We start from the raw sequence: 6,611 nt of genomic DNA on the forward strand, positions 1-6,611 counted from the left end.
AAGGAGAGGCAGGGAGAGCCGGGGCGCGTCCGTCTGGAGAAGGCTTGAGGGGTTCTCATCCATGTGTACAAATTCCTGATGGGGCCAGGGAGGGTAAATATGATGGAGACAGACTCCTCTCAGTGGTGCCCAGTGAAAGAAATGGAGGCAATGGGCACAAACAAGAAATTACATAAGAAAATCCTGCTTTGCTGTGAGGGTGGTTGAGCAGTGTGGCAGGCTGCCCAGAGAGGTTGTGCGGTCTCCATCCTTGGAGATAATCAAAACCCGACTGGACATGGTCCTGGGCCACTGTGTCCAGCTGCCCTGCTCAGAGACGAGTTGGACTGTCTGATCTCCGGAGCGGCCCGCCTTTTCCTTCCAGAAAGGCTCCCGAGCAGCCATGAAAACCCTGTGGGCTGCGCTCACCTCCGCAAAGCGCAGGCTGACAGAGCTGTGTTCAGGTCTGGGATTTTCCAGAGCCCCCAGGACATGGAGCCAGCAAAGCCCAGGACCTCACCACGCTGGCATTTAGTTCTGTTCCTTTTGCTTCCAAGGTAATGAATGTGATGAGCACTGGGTTTATTTCAGGTGACTACATACTGAGACCCACTTGTTCACCCAATAAACTTGGTGGTGAACATATACAGGGAGCCCAGATTCCACTTCTGGGGAAAATCAGCAGAAGGTTTGTCCTGGGACCACGGCGTGGCTCTCATGAGCTTCCTCAGATAGCAAAGCTCGGGAGACGCTTTGCAAAACTTCAACTGCCAGCACCAGAAGCAGCGGCCAACCTGCGGGCTAAGCATTTCCCCAGAAAAGAGAAAGGTGACATCCTCTGTTTAACCTGCTGGAAACAAAGAACAGAAGAAATATTTGCATCTAATCGAGTCAATCAATCTGGCTTCTAATTACAAGCATGTAATATTTCATAGCACATGCAGAGCTTTCCTCAGTCACTTACCAGTGTCACCCCTCTTACCAGTCATGCCATTGCAGTTGAGGTTCCGTTAGCTGTTACAACCCAAACACTGAAGAGAAAAAAAAATGTAATAGTGGAAGCCTGATGGTCACCTGCAGGTATGAGTGAAATGAGTCCTCGGGGGCATCTCAGAGTGCGCTGGCGAGGGTCAGCTCCTGGTGCCTCTTCTCCACACCGGCACCACTGTGAAACACCGCAGAAAGACCGATGAAAGCCGACGAGGCAAACCGCCAACTGCCTGAGCGCAACCGCCCGAGCAGCGAGCTGGGCGTAAATAGCGAAGAGGAAAATGCCCGAGGCAGGTCGAATTTAAATTCTCGTCTCCTCAAGGGCTCCTGCGCTTCGGGGCGTTGCTCAGGCCAAGACTAAGGGCTTGGAACCCCGCTGGGTGTAAGCATTTCATGCATTGCCTCTCGCCGTGTTTTGGGACGGTCCCTCCTGGTGGAGCACAGAGGGTGCGGTGGAGACCTTTTTCTCCAGGAGCTCAGTGCACTGACACACCAGGGAAGAGCTGGGTTTGGTTCCTTTTATCACCTGAGAGGATTTCTGCTGGTTCCTATGCAGTTTTCCAGACGGCGTGGTGGAGCCATAAAAGGATCACCCGCATCAAAATGCATTACCATGTGCATGCCCCTGAAGAGTGAAAATGTTAATGAAAAAAACCTGAAATACAAATCTTACTTGTACATAAATCGAAGAGATCTGTAAATATAGTTATTTGCCATGAACACAGTCCATTTCACGCCTGGAGCAGAGCTTGCAGGCCTGGGCTGCCCTCTCCCCAGTGCTCTCCCAAGCCGTGGCCACGAGCATCTTTGCATCAGTTGAGCGAAGATGCAGAAGCCACAGAGGAAAAACCATCTGTGGTTTACAATTGCTTCCATCTCAAGGAGGGGGAGACGTTGAAAGAAGCATGCACTGGAAGGCATTGCTGAGCCTAAACCACCGTGCGAGCTCTCCGTCCTCCCAGGCGGGGAGGACCACCGCCTCTGGCGCGGGGGGCCCCCCCGCCTCTGGCTCCCGACTGCGCAGTTCAGGCCCATCGTCATGCTTTGAAGTCATGTGCCAAAAATAAATCTCAGGAAAAAAGTATGTCCTAAAACAAATCGTTTAGTCTAGAGCTGATCTTTGGTTTAGACAGTTCCACGGCCCTCTCAGAAAGGGAGCGAGCGCCGACCGCTCCTGGCTGCGAGCCGCGACGGCTGCCTGCCGCTGGGTGGCCCTCGGGGACCTCGGGCAATCCCGTAACCCCCAGCCGCCAGCTGGGTCCAAGCACCGAAACCCTAAATCTCACACACCTGCCCAGAGAGGATTTTCTCCTTCCTGGTTTTTTCCATCGGAATGCTCTAACGCTCGTGTCCTCCTCCCGGGCCCCTTTCTGGGGCCGTCGCTGGGGGGGCAGGTGCCTCTTGCGGCTTGTCAGCAGCCCTGGGGCGTGGAAGGAACGGGAGAGCCTGGCAAGTCTTTGGCCTGTCGAGGCCATCGGCAAAGTTCCCACTGACAGTACTGGGGTCACTGAAGTTTGTCACAACTTACATCCTAATTATGCCGATGTCCTAATTATGCTGTGCAAGCTGAGCTTTTACAGTTGTGTGATCTTAAAAGCCCCTATTCAAGAGCGTTCCTGCCTTTGGCTCGCAGTCCTGTAAACAAGGTTTTCGGGATGAGCTGGAGTCACTGCCGAGCTTTCCCGGTTGGATGTAGTGAGGCTTTCCACAGAGGCCTGTGCGGATTTGGTGGAGATAAAGTCAGAACTGAAACTAGGCACACGTGTACCTTGGATGACAAAGCTCCTCAGGGATGTGCTGCCGATTTCGGCGAGTAGCTGCGATCTGTGGCCCTGTAGTTTCTGCATATGCACAAACCAACCCGGAAAGGGCAAACCTTTGGACTTGGATCCATTTGGACTCATTTCTTCCACAAAGGGCCAAGTGTCAATATGTTCTGCTCTTGAGGATGTCATCGGTCACCTGATGCTCCTCAGCTGGTCAACAGCATTGCATGCATTATACGGAAAATCGCGGTCCCCAGGCTGGATGGAGATTGCCCAATGCACTGCAGGGGAAGGAAACCACTGATTCAGTCCCCTGCTTGGAAACTCCACTGTCACTGAGTAAAGAAAGACCACCACTGAATCAACAGGCCTGAGGAGCATCATGTTTCAGCTCCATGTGAAACGAAGACAGACCAAAAGTAGGTGTTGTCTGGCAATTCTGGCCTTTCTTGTATTTTTTTGGGGGTGGTTGTTTTAGATTTTCAGAGGAATTGTAGATGCTTTTTTTGCCCAAGGCTCCTCGTAGTCACCTGTGGGGAATGCTTTTATCTTCGCTTTAATTTTCTTACATCTCCTAGATATTGCTTATTTCCATTTATCAACCAGCTTCCTTTGAAATGAAAGATGGAAAACACAGTTTCATGAAATTGCAAGTGTCTTTGATGGGAGGAAGAGCGCATGCGAACTTTGGTCAGTGTATGAGCATCTGTCCCCTTTGCACCTTTTGGCCCTGCTGACAGTGTTTCACCCATAGTCTCTGGGGTAGCAGAGGGCACATGTAGCGCTGTCACAATTGGTCCCACTGTGCCAGAAATACGGAGACACAAGGTTTGCTTCCCTGGCACCGGGGACCCTCGCGCACATCTGGCTAGCCGAGGGAAAGTGTGCGGTGCCAGCGCACAGGGCGGTCTGACGCACTTTTTTTTCCACATCCAGTGAATAGAGAGTAGTAAGCTGGAGTTTCCAAGTTGCATTACAGCCAAACAAGCTCCCAGATTCATAGTAAAACTTAGCTGGAACCGGCAACCTCCGGTTGTGTCTTCTGCATCTAGACACAAGGATCACCTCAGATTCTCTTGGAAGCTCCTAAGCCCCACAGGCAGGAGGTGGGGAGGCTTCCAGCCTCTACGCCTCCTCTGACCTGAGCCTGTCCTCTTTGTAAAGCAGCAAAGGACCACAAGCTCCATTCTCATACCTTAATTTTTTTTTCAGGTAGCTTAAAAACTTGGGATGCTTTAGCCCACACTGTTGCCTACTCTGGAGCAAGCCGCCTGCCCAAGCCCCTTCCATTGCTGGTCATGGACATGAGCTGGCTTGGGGATAAGGAAATGCAACATCTGTTGTCTTTAACTTGTGATTCAGGGTAACATTTGTTTATGGATTTTTTTGTCCCATGACATTCAGTCCTGGGTTTCATTTTAGGGCGCTCCTTTTGATTGCTTTTTCCATTTTTATAAGTGCTTCTCCTTTCCACTTCATCGTTCGGTGGAGAAGGCCCACAGACACGGTTCGGATCCATACGCAGCACTTGGAGCGTTCAGTGCCGGCCCCTCTACTTCTTTGCCCTAACAGATTTCTTGTGTCCTTGTGAGCGTTCCTCCAACGGCAGAGATCCAGGTACATGAATAAGATACAAATGCAGTTTTGAAGGACATGAATGTACAGGTCTCTCATCAGCAAGATGCCGTGAGTGATCTGGCTTGACATGAAAAAGCAATATTTAGCATACACTTTTTTTTTTAAATCTTGAAAAAAGATGCTTAATACTTACTCAAATAAGATAAGGCTCCAGATAATGATAGGGTCCATCCCTGTAGAAAGCAGTGACAGCGTTCCCAAGATTTCACTTTGTTTATCTGAAAGTCTTGCCCTACTTTCTGAGCTTCTCAGAGCCTCCACCAGTAGCCATGGGAAAAAAATGAAAAGCAAAATTATACAGCATAAGGTTTTAAATAGTAAAAATCTTCTAAGGTTAAAAAATTCAGTTCTGTGCCAGAAATTCCTGTACCTATTTTAGGTGTAATTCTGCTTCTGATTTTGTGGGCGCCTGTTAATGCTGCTTACGCTATCACTCTCACATCTGCAGTCATCATGGGCTACAGTGCTTTCAACTGCAGAAACTTTTAGAAAGCTCTGGCAAACAAATGTAGCAGAAGTAAGTTGCACTACTTGTCACTACATTGTACTTACTACATGTCACAGTCCCTACAATGTCTGGCTTCTTTCTCCAAAACAAAACGTGCTTTCTCAAAACTATAAAATCTCAGCTTTTTGTGCAAAGGAAGAAAAAACCCAAAGCAACTAGCAAAAAACCCCTACCAGCCCTCCTCTTGCCTGGTCCCTCCAGGCTTCCTGGTAGCAGTGACTATTTTTAATTGCTACTCAATACACACCTTTTCTGTTGTGAACTACAGGTAACTGCGCTGAAAGCCATCAGACAAACCATATTTTTCAAACACCAGTAAAGGATACACTTCAGCAAGGCTGCCAATCTGTTTATTAATTATCATTCTGGAAGAAGATTTAATAAATGAGAGCCCAGAAAGTTCTCAGTGTGAGTTATGCAGCCTTAAATAGGTATAATAGGCATGCTGTTTTTAAAACATATCGTTTTAACTCTGCTGGGGTGTCCCTCTGTGCTCGGACACTGTCCCAGCCACCCCACCCGGCTCCCCTCAGTCGTGCTGGCCAGGAGGCACGGGGACCGCTGGCCTCTTGCACGTGGCTTCCCCGCCAAGCCAAGCAAGGCTGGTGTCCTCCGGTGTTTATTCGGAAGGACTGACCACCATCAGCACAAGTGTCCAGTTTTTTGCCCCAGTACAAACAACTCGACTTCCTTTGCTCTGCTAGCTTGAGAAATTCCTCAGCCACGGCGAGCAAGCTTTCTGTTTGTGCCTGCCGTTTGCTTACTCCGTTATTTTCAAGCGAGCAGAAACGTTGCCTGTGCAAGCAGTGAGAAACCTGGTACCAAAATAATGCCATGGCAGCGAAATGTCCGCAACCACATTTAGAGCATCTTTTTTTCTTGTTAACGCTCTCTGCGCTGCACGGTGAGAAGTTCAAGTTTAGGCTCCGAGTTCATTTTGGTGAGACTACCAAATGTATTGGCATCTGGGTGAGCAGCTGTGCCCCAGCACAGGGCCATCGCCATGCCCTGCAGGTCTGCTCCCCGGCAGCCTGCTGCCGCAGAAACGCCTTCGCACCCATGCGCAGCTGCAGCTGCAACACCTGCACCCATGCATCCATACTGGGACCAGTACTGTTTAATGTCTTCATCAAGGACATAGACAGTGGGATCCAGTGCACCCTCAGCAGGTTTGCAGAGGACACCAAGCTGAGTGGTGTGGTTGACACGCCTGAGGGACAGGATGCCATCCAGAGGGACCTGGACAAGCTCGAGGAATGGGTCTGAGTGAACATCATGAGGTTCAAGGCCAAGTACAGGGTCCTGTACCTGGGTCAGGGCAACCCCTAGTATCAATAAAGGTTGGGGGATTAAGGGATCAAGAGCAGCCCCATGGAGAAGGACTTGGGGGTACTGGCGGATGAAAAGCTGGACGTGAGCCAGCCATGTGCACCCGTAGCCCAGAAGGCCAACTGTGTCCTGGGCTGCACCCAAAGCCGCGTGGCCAGCAGGACAAGGGAGAGGATTCTGCCCCTCTGCTCCGCTCTGGTGGGATCCCACCTGGAGCGCCGCGTCCGGCTCTGGAGCCCTCAGCACAGGAAAGACATGGACCGGTTGGAGTGGGGCCAGAGGAGGCCACAAAAATGATCAGAGGGATGAAACAGCTCTGCTGTGGGGACAGGCTGGGGGAGTTGGGGTTGTTGAGCCTGGAGAAGAGAAAGCTCCAGGGAGACCTTATTGCAGCCCTCTAG

This window comes from Phaethon lepturus, unplaced genomic scaffold (genome assembly GCF_000687285.1).
Source record: "Phaethon lepturus isolate BGI_N335 unplaced genomic scaffold, ASM68728v1 scaffold26211, whole genome shotgun sequence".
Classification (NCBI taxonomy): Eukaryota; Metazoa; Chordata; class Aves; order Phaethontiformes; family Phaethontidae; genus Phaethon; species Phaethon lepturus.